This window comes from Camelus bactrianus, chromosome 22 (genome assembly GCF_048773025.1).
Source record: "Camelus bactrianus isolate YW-2024 breed Bactrian camel chromosome 22, ASM4877302v1, whole genome shotgun sequence".
NCBI classification, from domain to species: domain Eukaryota; kingdom Metazoa; phylum Chordata; class Mammalia; order Artiodactyla; family Camelidae; genus Camelus; species Camelus bactrianus.
The window spans coordinates 1,577,532-1,591,580 of NC_133560.1; the positions used below are offsets into that span (position 1 = coordinate 1,577,532).

The window sequence follows — 14,049 nt, forward strand, 5'->3', positions numbered from 1 at the left end:
AAGCTCCAGCTCCGAGCCGGGATCGGCCCCAAAGGCTTCTCAGCTCTTTCGCTGAGACTTTTTCGTAGGACTTTGGCTCCTTCCCCGGCGCCCCGGCCACAGCTGTCCAGGGCCAGATGTGCACCTGCCGCCTCTCGCCCCAGCCGGGCTCCCCTCAGTCCGCGTCTGTCGTCCCCTTCCCCTCTACCGCCCACGAGTCCTCTCCTCCCGAGCTTCCTCTCCTCGGCCGCCGGCCCGTCCCCGCCCCTGGGCGGGCTGTGTCCCGGGCGGGCGGGGTCTGCTGACCCGGATGGGGCGGGCGGCTGGGGCTGGGTATGGCCTCCGAGCGGGGCTGCAGCCCGCGTCCCCTGCCCCGCGACCCCGGGGCTGCCCTCCTCTCCCTTTTCGGATCCCTGAGGTCTAACTCAGTGGCATCTGCGCTGCTTCCCGGGCTGAGCGCATCCAGCTGTAAACCCCAGCTTCTCCTGGTGGAGTCGGTAAAAGGGAGTGTCAGTGCTGAGAGAGCTTCCGTCTCCTCCCTCAGTGTTTCTGCCCCAGGTAAGTACCTTTAACACGTTCACGTGTTATGATGGCTGTGCTTGATGATGTCACTGTTTTTATAGTGAGAGGGATTACAGTGTTGAAAGCAAGGCTTGGTTCATTTAAAAATGAGCTGAAGGCATGAGGCTGTGACAACCTCCATCCTTCCCTCTCCCAGGGTGAAACATGTGACCGTCGATCTTAAAAAGATAGTTACAGTCCCTAACTAGTCCAGCCAAGCTAGTGTGTGTTAACAGGAACAGCACCACCAGAGGCGTTGGAGACTCAGGGACATTGCAGTCCTAAAGAGCTCCTGGCAAAATTTGGTTTGTTTTGGTTTTTTTTGTTTTTCTTAAATTGTGGGGCAGACTAGTTGTATAGAGGGAAAAACAATTGTCAAGAAATATTTTTTCATTTAACATCTTTACTGTGATATTGTTCACACACCATGAAGTCCACCCACTTAAATGCTACAATTCAGCAGCTTTAGTATATTCACAGTGGTGCAACCATTATTATTCCAGAACGTTTTCATCACTTCAGAAAGACCAGTGGAAATGAATGTCCTATCCACCCCTTCCCAGTGCTGGCTCTAAAGAAGTTTCTTGGCTGTTCCTGACCATAAATTATCTTGTTACCCATGAAAAATCTGGTAGGAAATCTAAACAGAATTGTATTGAATCTGTCTATCAAAGCAATAAGGATTAATGTCTTTATGGCATAAATTTCTTCTACCCATGAATATATCTGGGACCCTATATTTTCATATTTCCAGAGCCTGGCCCATGGGAAGTCCTCATTAATTGTTGAGTTTGTGAATGATGGGATTCTATACACCGTTAGTTGCAACTGAAGCCTTTCACAGAAAAGAAAAGTAAACTCACTGAAGCCAAGTGACTCTCTGATGGTCAGAAAGAGTGACAGCCAGTGCTGGAGTGATCCAGTGGACTTGGTGCTTGCAACCAGAATTCTCCACCACCTACAGCTAAGGGGATTACAGTATTCTTTTATTTTTTCTTAATGGCATTGCTTTTAATTTTACTTATTTTTTAAAATTATTTTTTATTGAAATGTAGTCAATTTACAATGTTAGTTTCAGGTGTACAGCACAGATTCAGTTATAAACATATGCATATGTATATACATATGTTTTAGATTGTTTTTAGTAGAACTCATTACAAGAAATTGTATATAGTTCCCTGTGCTATATAGTAGGTCCTTGTCATTTATTTTATATTTATTAATGTGTATCTGTTAATCCTCCCTTTCCTGCCTGCTAACCACAGTTTGCTTTCTATGTCCATGAGTCTATTTCTAGCAGCAACGTTTTTGCTAGTAATATATGCTGGTTGGCTGCTTTCAGTTTCAGTAATTCCAACTTATCTGTGGGCATTTTACTTCTGGTGGGCCTGTGTGTGGTTTGCACACGTGTTATAAGAGATCTGTATTTGGGAGAATTCCAGGCCTCGTGTAGACCCTGGTACAGAACTCCCACTGAGCTGATGTTTGAACTGGGAAAAAAACATAGTAAATGTTGGAATTTCTGCGATTCTCTGTGAGTCTAAAATCAGATTCTACTTTCTGGTTGTTGGTAAGTTGGAGGAGAAGATGCCAGAGAATTGATAAAAAGATAGTCCACACCAGTCCTGTGAGTGACAGGCACAGGGGACCCGAGTCCCACTTGCTTGTGGTGCCTGGCGGGCTCTGAATGAATTTTCACTTCCTCCCCGGACATACCTCTATGGCTTAAGGAAGGGGGGAGTCATGTCGTGGCCATGATCTGTACTTGTCCTCGCAGGGCCCTGTGATCTACATGCCCTTCTCCCCTTCTGCTTCTTGTAGATGAGCTGGCAGGTGTAGGGGCCTGGGCAAAGCTGAGTGCACAGATGCCAGCACAGTGCCACTCCCAGACTGGCTCCATTCCTGTCACATGTCACCACTTGCTAAGCCCCGAGTTGTTAGTCAAGGTAGGTGCATCGGTGCAACGTAAGCAGGGACCACGTTCTCCCCCTGGACAGAATGGTGGGTGAGCAGTGGAAGCCTGGAGCCCTGCCCCAGCCCTCTGGCCAGTGCCTCCTCTTTTGTCATAGGAGGCACTGGTGAAATTTTTGCTCAGCAACTGCTTGGCTCTGAGTCTGCAGACCCACCAGAGAATGCCAGCTTGTTTTTGCCTTTTGAAGTCTGCCCTTGGGATTTGGTGGAGTACCTGGATGTGTGCTTAGCCCATAGTGGTTGACACTGTCACCATTGTATACCCAGAACCTTGTGTACCTGGCATGGCTCTCGGCTTCAAAATACAGCAGCGCATTAAACCTCCCTCCTGGTGCGTCTGTTTGTTTTGTTACCATAAGGGCTCATCCAGCATCTGAACATCAGTGAGATAACGTGGCCAGTGAGCTCGGGTCAAGAAAGTTCTCCTCCAGTCACTTTTACTCCATTGTTGCTTTTACTATTCCACAGTCATTAATTTTTTAAACAATGCTTTGGTGCAGGAACAGAGCCTAATTCTCTCCTGTTACTCATGTTGGGAGTGAGTAAAATTTTCCAGCTTGAAATGCGACCACATTTGGTAGCTCAAAAGCTGCCTAGACACATCTAGGTGAAGTTTAGGTTTGGGGCGCTGACCATGTTGGGGTCCCCCATCAGCGCCGCTCTCCTCAGGCCCCTGCCTTCCCTGGAACAATAGGTGAGGGTGGGTCTCACCGTCCCCTCGTCCATGTCCTCATCACACTCACGTAAATTCTTGTAATTGCTGTCAGTTATTTTTGTTCTCTTGTGTTTCTAATTTTCACTGTTCCTCTTTTCTTTTTTCTATTTCCCTTTCTCTCTTGTACCGCCCTGTGAGCATGTTGTTGCGTCTGAAAATGTGGGCTGTGCACACCCTGCATTGGAAGTAGCCAGATCGTCCTCCGTGCTGTCCCCATTGCTTTAAAAAGCAAAAACTTAACAGTTGACTTGATACATATATTATCCTACTCATCTTTTATTTTCTAGATTTTTGGAATTTTTGCTTTGTTATCACATCACCCACTGGTGTTTGATACCTGTTAAAATCCTTGCTTTGAGGAACCAGTTTGGTCCTCCTTATATTTGTTGAAAAATGCGCCCTTAATAATTTTGTTTGATTGTTTTGTAGAAGTGAGATGCGAATTGATTTAGGCGGCTGCTGAGAGATTTTTTTCATGGAGTATTTAAACTTGGAAAGTCAAAATCTGCAGCATCTTCCTTGATTCCGGCTTTTTTACACAAACGTGCTTGGCACCCGGTTCCGGGCTGTCACTGTGTGACGTGCGTGACGGAGCTTCCTGGCCGGCGGTCACTGGTGAGAAAGTGGCAGGCTCGGAGATGAGCAGCTGCAGGGGATGCTGTTGGAGGAAGCAGTCACCTTTTTTGTTTTTTGTTTTTTCTTTTTGCATTCACCTTCCCCGTGCCATTTACTTTACTTTACCTTCATAGAAGGGCAGGAGCGGGTCTAAACTCCATGCCACTCTTTTTTTCCCTTTACGAGGCTGGTTTTTCTGAGTATCAGAACAATATGGCCTTCTCCTAAGTAGCTGGCTCACTTGGACCTGGTGGACACAGGGACCGCTAAAGGGGAGCGTAGCTTCCTCTCTGCTCCAGCCAGTGGGCATTCAGAGCCGGGTCTGTGGTTTGCCTCAGCAGCCATGCAGGCCTCCCTGCACTGGCTTTTACTATTAACCCATGTTGGCATTAAGTAGCTGGCTCCATGTCTGTTGCAGCTGACGTCCACCACTGACGGCCGTGTCGTTAGTTTGCGGTAGTGAGTCTCCAACACCCCAGTGAGCCGTGAAGGGACCTTGCATTCTCACCCACACCCTGGTTCATCTCACCCGGGGGAAGGGTTTGGCCACCACCGTCATGCTGGCCATGAGACCTTGTTTCTCCTTTCATGCTCTGGTCCAAATGTGGACACCTCATCCTTCACTGACTTGGTCTCGCTTGAGACAGGCCAGACTTTCTGAAAAAGTCCATCACATTCTGGGGGGGAACAGAACAGAAGTAAAAGTCACAAGTAGGAGTCTAGGCTATCTGGGTTGGCAAATGCATGCTGGGATCTCTGATGGCCGGGCTGTGCCCTGGACACAGGCCTTTCCCGTGGCTCCCGATAGCCCAGGGGTCGGAGTGAGAACAGCCTTGCCTGGGTTCCCCCATCCTCATCTGCTCACTGGCAGGTGTGTCTGCTAACTAGGAACTGCCCTAAACCTCCGGCCCTTCAAAGTTCAGACCACAGGAGAACCTTGAGTCCCTTCTCCTGGTCCTCCTTTGTGAGAATCCAGTGCCTTCTGAGGTGACCAGTGGCAGGAGATGCCTCCCCCTCCAGGGAACTCTCTTCGGAGGACTGTGACTCAGTGCACCTTGCTGTGAGCTTGTGGGGTTCCATCCGTGGTCCTTGCAGAATCAGACTTGAGACTGGCTTAGTGACAGAAATGACAAGAGTGATTCCATGGCAGGGCCGGGGGGAGGAACAGGGGAAATTGACTGTGACCTCAAACACCTATGTGGGTTCTGAGTCTGTTACTAAAATCGGGAGCCTGGGAGGTACCTGCCAGGAATCGAACTCTAGAGTAAATGGTGGACATGAGGCATTTTTAAGATTCCATTTGTCATCCAAGTTAGGACTTCAAAGAGGCTCTCGGGTCTATGGCCCTGGGGCTCAGGTGAACGAGCCGGACCACATATACACGTTGGGAGTCGTCATTCTTAGCTGGTGTTCACAGCCGTGCAGGTGGATGAGCTCATCTCGAGAGGTGCAGACTGAGGCTGAGGCAGGGCAGGGCTGTGCCTGGGTTGGAGGAAAGCCCAGACCATGCAGCTTTGGTGTGTCAGTCAGCGGTGTTTGGGATTTTCAGAGCAATGGCATTTATCCTTAAGGGTCTTGGGGGTGGGCAGGGCCACCCAGGAAGAAATCTGAAGGGAGGGTTGTGGCCACGCGTGCGCTTCTTGGGATGATGCAATGGCTGCAGTGTCCGGGAGGGGAACCTCCTCAGAAGCTGGAGTCGGAGTGGGGAGAAGGTAGTCACACTCATCTGTGAGGGAGGGACGGAGGCCTAGGGAGTCCCCACCATAGCGGACTCTCTTTCCCACAAACAAAAGGCCAGCAGACAGAAGATTTGAGGTGAGAAGGGATGGGCGCTGGGAGACGAGCCAAAGTGGAGAATGGTGGTTGGACAGTTCTGGAATAGTCTCCCTGCAAAATAGAGTTGAAAAAACCCAGACTCTTAAGAACACTGATAGTAACGTGGGAGGAGATGGTTCTTTTTCTGGCCTCCTAAGGGTAAGGCATGTATCCGGGGATACACAGAAGAATCGGGCAGTCTGGTCTGGGGGCTTGACCCTTACCAGGAGGAACAGTGCAAGTTTAAAGGGGGAGAAGGGCAGCAGAGGGAAACTAACCAGGCCCCGTGTCAGGTAGCAGTCGGCCGCCCTACTTGCATGTTGCATACACATCCATGCCTCCCAGGTGGGCGGTGGCAGCCCCCTTTTGCAGATTGGGAAGCCTTCTCAGAGGGGTCAAGGAATTGGTCTGTTTAGTGGCTAATAAATGCTCTAGCAGGATTCAAGCAGGGCCTTGTCAGTCTTCAAGGGCATGTTCTATCTACTAATTCCGGCACCTCCCTGTTTTACGTGGAATGGTGAATTGGGTCAGTTTTGGAGCCTTTCAGAAAAAGTACAATTTAAGTGCCTCAGGACTGTTTCACAAAGCTCAGCGTTCTTTGATTTTTCTGAAGCACCGAAGTGCTTTTCGCCCCACAGAGGTAAGGTCTTACTCCTTTGATGCTGACGTGGTTGCAAATGACGTACAGGTGCAAAACCAGACTTAGCAGCTTCTGAAGGGAAACTCTCCAGTTCTCCCTTGATCGGCTTTCTTCCACGGGATGTAACCTGCTGCAGCGTAGGCCTAAGCTTTCCGTATGGAGTGAGGGTTTGATATCCAAAGTTAGCAAAGAAGGGTCAGATGGAGAAAATCGATGTTAACAATTTATTTTGGGGTTTCATTAGACAAGATGCACTATCACTTAATGGCCCATATAAGGTATGTAACTGAGTACAGAACATTGCATTTCTTACTTTCTAATGAGAGCTGTCTTGCAAAGTAAGGTTGTCTGCTTTGGAACTTCAGCTAGGGCGCCTGTCAGTGTGTTGGTGTGATTGTATTTACACAGTGCATGTAATCTGGGCTTCCTCAGCCCCAAACACTCCAGTGCAGAATCATAGGCTGTAGCCATCACTTAGTTATTCAAATACTTCTACAACTATATGATACAAAAAAAAAAAAAGAGAGAGAGAGAGGGAGATTGCCTTTATCAAAGTTCCTTTGGATTTTAACTGCAAACTGTTGTTGAGCAGCTCTGGTTTCCTTTGGATATGAATATGTACATTTCTTTGCATGTAACTTGGATTTTACACTAGAACACCAAGCTCTTGCTTTCCATGAGCCACAAAAATCATAGCCAAATGACATACGTACTAAACATTTTATTCTTTTCTTCTGAGACAGTATCCTTGATTTGGGACTTGGGCTGTGATTTTGCTTTTTGCTCTTCCCACCCCTCTTGTCATCTCACTCCTTTTTCCCACGTGGCCTCCAAGAGGTCATGGTCTCAGAGGAGCAGGTGGACAAACACCAGTTGGTCACCAAGCAGTCCTGCTGTAGAGGGAGCCCAGCCAAGAGCTAAAGGACATCATCAGAGAGGACTTCCTGGAAGAAGTGGGCTCTACATTCAGTTCTGAGGACAGAGTAAGAGTCAGCCAGGAGAAGGAATCAAGAGGGTGACTCAGGTGGCAGGAGCAGCCCGGGTAGAGGCCTGGAGGCTTGTGGGGTGGGGACTTGGGGAGAGTGCCCTGTGTGGTCCAGGGTGGAGGGTGCCCCTTCTTGGGAGGACACTGGAGAGGGCCTAGGGATGGAGGGCTTTGAAGTAGCTTGGTTTTTTACTAGAACTGACACAGAAGAGGCAGTGAATGGTGTCAGCAGAAAGTGACCCTCAGGAGAGGTACTCCTGGTTTTGCTTCTGATGTTCTACAGAAGGAAGGGGTCGGGATGGGCTAGAGCAGCTCTGACTGTCCCTTTGAGACCCACCCCTTCATTCATTTATTCATAACACATGCAATTCTGAGTGTCTAAGGGAGAGAGGGTGGACTCACAGTAGTAAGCAAAATGTACTTGCTTTTTGAGAGCTTAGCAGTGTCAGAAGATGTCTTAGCGTAGAAAGTTCTAGGAACACAGCAGGAGAACCTAACCCAAAGTGCGGAGGTTCGAGGGAAGGAAGGCTTCCTTGAAAAACAGTCAAAATGAGCCTGGAGGCAAGTGGGAAGTAGCAGCAGGTCAGGGGGCGCCTGAGGTCACTGGGGACCTGGGTACTGAACTGAGGCTGGGCGATCTGGGTCGGGGGTGGGGCTAGAACTCTATCAGGGAGCCTCTGAAGGGTTTGAAGTGGGGGTGATGGAATCAAATTTTTGCTTTGGGAAGGCTGTCCTGGCTCCGTGTGTGTGTGTGTGTGTGTGTGTGTGTGTGTGTGTGTGTGTGTGTGTGTAGCGGGGAAGAGGGGGAGGATGCCACCAACTGGGAGGGTCATTAGAAGACCATTCACAGGCTGGGAGGCCACCAGTGGGAGAGGGGCGTCGGGGCTGCTTGGGGACGGCAGGGGCAGTGTGGATGCCGGATTTCCTTATGGGGAGGTCTTATTAGCGGGGACGCCCTAGCGGCATCTTGTGGCTGGAAGAAAACGGATGCAGCCAGGTGGACTTTTCTCTTCCCTGCCTTGTGTGATGATCTTAGCTCAGCCAACATTTGGAACAGAAGAGCTAAGTTCCAGGGTAGCCCAGGAATTTGTTGAGCTCGTTCGAGTGACATCTGATAGGATTTAGGCTTGTGTTGAGATCTGCATGTTCACTTAGCTAGAAACGTCCCGTCTTTTGGATTTCCATAGGGGTATTTATTCTTGATAAAGATTGCTTTCTTGGTGAGAGGAAATTTAATACAGCTGCTGTCTTTTTCAAAAAATCTTATCTTTTAAGAAATTTAATATTCAAAAGAATAGGAAAATTTAAAAAATGATAAACTAAGGCTTTGGTGTAGTTTCTTTGGTTTCTGAGTTAATGTAGAGTTAGAGCCTTTGCATTACTTAATAGCACATCCTTGTCAGTATTTAAAGAGCTGTTAGTGAGTACCCCAGGCCCCACTTCTCAAAACATCATTAAAGCTTGCTCTGAAATAGTGAAGTCATAAAGGTCTTGTTTCCAGAAGCCAAAGAGTTGGTTTATAATCTGCAGCATAGATCCCTTTATAAAATAATAATAGGTTCAAAATTAAGAAAGTGGAAGATAATTGATTTTTTTTAAGCTGAAACATAAACTTTCTTGTGTTAATGTTGCAACTGGAAATTTTGAAAAGAAAAATCCTACTGTAATATCATCTACGTGAAATAAATATATGTCTATTACATTTGAAATGTAACTGCGCAGTGGTTTTTGAAGTCAGGACCATTCCAGCTGAGATCCTGGCAGTGATGGTTGCTGGTTTTGAATGGAAGACCCTAAATTTGCCTTCTTAGCTTTATTCTTTTCTTTTCTGTTCTCTCTCTCTCTCTTTTTTTTTTTTTTTTTTTTTTTTTTTTTTGTAGTGAGAGGGCTGAGTAGTGCTTTGCCAGCATGATTTTGGGGCAATTTGGGGGCAGATATAATGCAACAGCAGTGAGATATTTCCATGCATTTTACTTTCTGGACATCACCATGGAACATGTGGGGGTTTGTGCCTGCAGGCCGGGATGCTGCAGGACTCCCTGGTCCATCACCGTTATGTCTTGGAGCTGCTCTAGTCAGTGAATGACTTTCTGTGGCTTGGAGGTAAGGTGATCTGATGCAGATGATCAGATGTGTAACTAAAGTACTGTTACTTGAAATAAGAGAAAACCTAGCAAAAATGGCTCTAAAATACAGGATGAGGGAGGAGAATTGGCTGAGCTGCTTGCAGTGGGGAATATTCTCAGGTGACTCCCTCATTGTGTCTCCTGTCACTCCCCACCCCCCCCAGCCCTGCACGGCAGTCATGCTGAAGCAAGAATGCACTTTCTCAGACCGTACTGAATTTCCTTGTGCCTCTGTTTGTTGGCTTTTTTTTTTTTGAAAGCACATCTTGCACTTTGCTTTAATGCCATCCCTGCCTAGTCACCTCTTACACTCATTCTTCTGGACCTCGTCCATACATTGCTGCTGAATGGATGAACAGAATGTAGTATCTCCATGTAGTGGAACATTATTCAGACGTAAGAGTGAATAAAAAAGAAAAAATAAATAAAGGGGAATATGAAAAAGGCCACCTGCTCTGGGAAGTCCACCCTGACTGCTCAACCCGCACTTTTCCCTTTGAAACCCCACCAGTTATACTCCTCTCTACTGTTTTCGATAGTATATACCACCTCCTAATAAACTTTAACATTTTCAAAAAAAAAAAAAAGATGCTGATACCACTTCAACATGGACGAGCCTTGATAACAGCACATTAAGTGAAAGGAACCAGACACAAACGACCACATATTGTTGATTTCAGTGATCTGAAATGCCCAGAAAAGGCACATGCAGAGGCAGAGAGCAGGTGATGGTTGCAAGGGGCTGGGTGGAGGGGGGTTGGGGAGTGACTGCTAGTGACAGGGGTGTTCTTCTGGGGTGATGAAGTGTTCTGGAAATAGATGGTGGTGAGGGCTGCACAACCGTGAGTGTGCAGAAGACTGCTGAGCTCTGTCTCTGGGAGTGCCTGTGGTTGGGGGCAGCTTTATTTTGTTCTCATCTTGCAATGTGAAGAGTCATCTTGTGCTGAGGCCATTCTACTCCTGTGAGTGGTGAGGCTCAGAGACTTTGCAGAATCATGTGTTATTTTCCCACTTGCTGAGTGTAGGCAAAAAAGATTTAAGCCTGAGAAAGTGCTCCATCTGCAGAAATGTCTTTTAGTTTTGCATGGTGTAAAAATCTTGAGAGCTTTTTAATCGTTGAGGACAGCCTGTGGGGGGAAACAGCCCGTGAAGCCTGGGTGAGTCCCGGAAGAGCCGCTCTTCCCTCCCTGACACGGGTGGGGATTTCACCCCCATTCAGGCAGTGAAGGGCCCAGACACGTGAGCCGAGTTGACAGTCGTGAATATTTACATGTATCTGCTGCTTCATCTTGGATATTAATTTCAAGTTGAGTCAGTTTGTGGCGGCAGCCTCATCCTACATCAGGAATCTATAGTAACTGCTCTTTGAGGTGAAGACCTGACAGACTTGATTATTTAACAGTCTCCCTTGAATTGATATGTCAGATTCCTTTGTCAATAGTATAACAGCAGAATTATAGACGTCCTTTAATGCCGATGTGACCTGGAGCAGGTTTAGTCTCTGTGCCTCAGTGGCCTTATCTGTGGGTGGGGAAGATGATAACAGTGCTTCCCTCAGAGGGGCTGGTGAGGGGGGAGTGAGAAGCACACATGGAGGACTTACACGAGATTCTTATTAATGACAAAATTTAGTGCTCTCAGCCTGGTGAGGCCTCTGGGGCAGAGATGGCAGAACAGAGCATTCCTAGCCAGAGCTCGATCTGTGTTGGCAGCTGTTATGATCAGGATCACCCCTGTGGTTTATCAGGCAGTTTTAAGACTTGGTAATATGAATTGATGAATAATGTTAAAAGATTAGACAACTCAGATCCGGTTTACATAGTTCTCAAGATTTCCTGTGAGAAATGGATATTTTTCCCCCATCTTAAATCCGAGTTGAGTCTCTAAAAAAATTCTGTATTCCTCCACCTTTTTGATTTAATTCTCCATTTCTTAAAAAAAAAGTTTTTAAATGGAGTTACTGGTGTCTGAACTGAGGGCCTCATTCATGCTGAGCACATACTCTCTCAAGTGAGGTATAATCTCCCCCCTAATTTTTTTTAAACTTTACTTTCTTAGTATGCAGAGGTTAGAGGCCTCTAATTCTTTTTCTGGAGACTTGTCCATGAACCTGTTAATCTATAATTAATGGACAAAACTTGGCTTATTAAAAACATCAATAGAACATTCTACAATCCATTCAAAAGGAAATGCTCATTGACATAAAATGTTTCTCCTTTATGGTGATTTCTAATTTTTGGTCTGCCTTAACTTATTCAAAGTAATCCTCATCATCATAATGACCAAGCTTGCTCTGAGTGGACACTTACCTAAGGCTAAAACGCTTTCCTCATGTTTTACTTCATAGCAGGTGTTTGAGGGTAGGTATCAGTGTCTCCGTTTCTGCAGCTGAGGGATTGAGAGATGGGGCAGCTTGTCCCAAATCTTATGCAGCTGGCACTGGCAGGCTCAGGGCTGGAACCCAGGCTGCACAGGATGCTTTCTCAATGGCTCCTCTGATCAGCCCCGTGTTGAGTGGTTTCCCGAACTCCTGTGAGTCCATAAATGACCGATTTTAGCGATCTCAGCTTGATGAAGCCTTCAAAGGAGAGACATCAGTGATAATGTGAGACAGAGTGGCATAAATTAAAATTGTACATTTTCACAAATGTTGCTTTCTCAGGCAATGAGTTTAAAAGTTTATATTTTTTTATTTTAGTGCTCTGTAAACACTAAAAACAACACATTAAAAATGATTATAGTGCAAAATAGGAGTGGACTTTGAAAGTCCAACCATTGCTAATGATCTTGCTTGTTTTTCTCTAGTGGTGCTTATTGACAGAAAAATTTACAAAGACTGAATTGGTTCTATGAAGTCTTAGTATGGAGGAAGGTTTTGTCAGTGAATATTGTAAGTAAAATCTTTACTCTTTTCTTTCCTGATGATGAATATGTAAGTTGTTTTCATGGCTTAAGTATATTTCCTCATTTGTGAAATTTGAGTGATGCCGTTTACCTTGTTTGACTGTGAGATGTAGACGCCTTGTATACGAAGCACCCAAGTGCTGCTTAGTAAAAATATGCTGTCACAAGGACAGATAGTTTAGAAGGATCAACTCTGAATACTAAAGAGGGTGGCTTGTTTCTGATGCATATTCAATACGCATATTTATGAATATATGAATATGGCTTAAAGTAACAAGGATTCAGGGTTTTGTGTGTGTGTGTGTGTGTGTGTGTGCAGTATGAAAGTTTAATGAAATCTGTATCATTCTAGTGAGACAGAGACTAGTTAAATCATCTTAAGCAGACGGCCTTGAAGATTATTTACACAGAATGTGTGTTGTTACAACTCAGAATTCATGTTCCCGTGTAACCATCCACTCAGACATTTAAATTCGTAGGAATTTCACCAGAACCATTAAGTTTAGAAAAATCCACATTGATCATTTTCAGGAAATAAGCTTCTCTCTTTTGTGATTAAAGAAAATTTTGATTTATTTTTCTGCACTCTAAATAGGTTTTAAAATATCAAAACATTGATTTGACATGTCACTTTTTTTAATAGAGTAAAGCTCATGCTGTTTTAATGTGCAAATAAATGTTTTTGAATTTCAATACACTTGTATGATTTCCTGGTCCTTTGAGAAGTATTTTGCAAGATACCTAGATTACTTACTGTTGGAAAAATACAGACGTGACTTTTATGAATATAGGCCTAGTACAGATCTGTTGGTTTTTGCTACGGTGCAAGACATGAGGCCTAGGAGAGAGAGCTATGCTGCTGACTGCCAGGAGGACAGATCCCAGATCTCAGTCTCCCCTCCTGTAAAATGAAGTGGCTGGACTGGATTCTTTCTTCTTCTAAGATGAGTTTCCATGAGCCTGTGTCTTTTGTTTATATTCAGGATTATTAGCAACGTCAGAATAAATACTGAATACCCCTCCCTTCCCTGAAGCAAAGTGCAGTATGTGCTACATAAGCTTTTAGTTATCTGATTCTTGTTTCTGATCCAACAGGCAATTTTTGTGTTGCATCTTTCCCGGCAACCTGGAAGGTCTTTATAGCCATAGGTGGCTGTTGCACCTTCTTACAGCCTTAATTTTCCTGTTTGTAAAAGAAGGCTTAACAAATATTATTTTGTTTTGATTACTTTGCTTAGTGCTTCAGAATTGCACAATGTCCATTATGTCTGTCTACCTGGAAAAGTTATTCTGCTTACATCTTAGTTTTATTCTGTCATCTTGCTGTAAACATTTCAGACTTGCTGTGCAAACAATGGCAAAATCGGTCTTTTCTTCCAGTGTTAGCAACCAGTGAGCCGGGAACTTATAAAGCAGCTAGTAGCGGCCTCTGGAGCACCTTAAAGATGAAAAGTGTACTGAGTTCCTTGAGTGTTGACCCAGCCGCTGTGTGTCATTTGGTGGGAGGTGATTTTGTACATATAAGAAGGGGTGTAGTTTTTTGACTTTGGTTTGCGTGCACGCGCTGCCACTGAGCCACGTGAGCCTGAGTCAGTTTGTTCTGAGTTTCTCCCTCGTCTGTGAGATGGGGACGCTCGTATCTTCTTTGTAGAATTGTGAGAATTAGAAATTATGTAAATTGTTTAGCTCAGTGGGAATGCCAAAGGGCTCATAAAGTTTAGCTCCTGTTTTGTATGAA

General features: G+C 45.6%; 1 long non-coding RNA gene across 3 annotated transcripts in view; it reads left to right on the forward strand.

Annotated features, from left to right (window-relative positions):
- The first annotated feature begins 303 nt into the window (after positions 1–303).
- Positions 304–14,049, forward strand: part of LOC141574623 (uncharacterized) — a 119,210-nt gene continuing 105,464 nt past the window's right edge. For all 3 annotated transcript variants that reach the window (XR_012501509.1, XR_012501510.1, XR_012501511.1), the window contains exon 1: positions 304–537. This is a non-coding gene — a long non-coding RNA (uncharacterized LOC141574623). The remainder of the gene's footprint in view (positions 538–14,049) is intronic.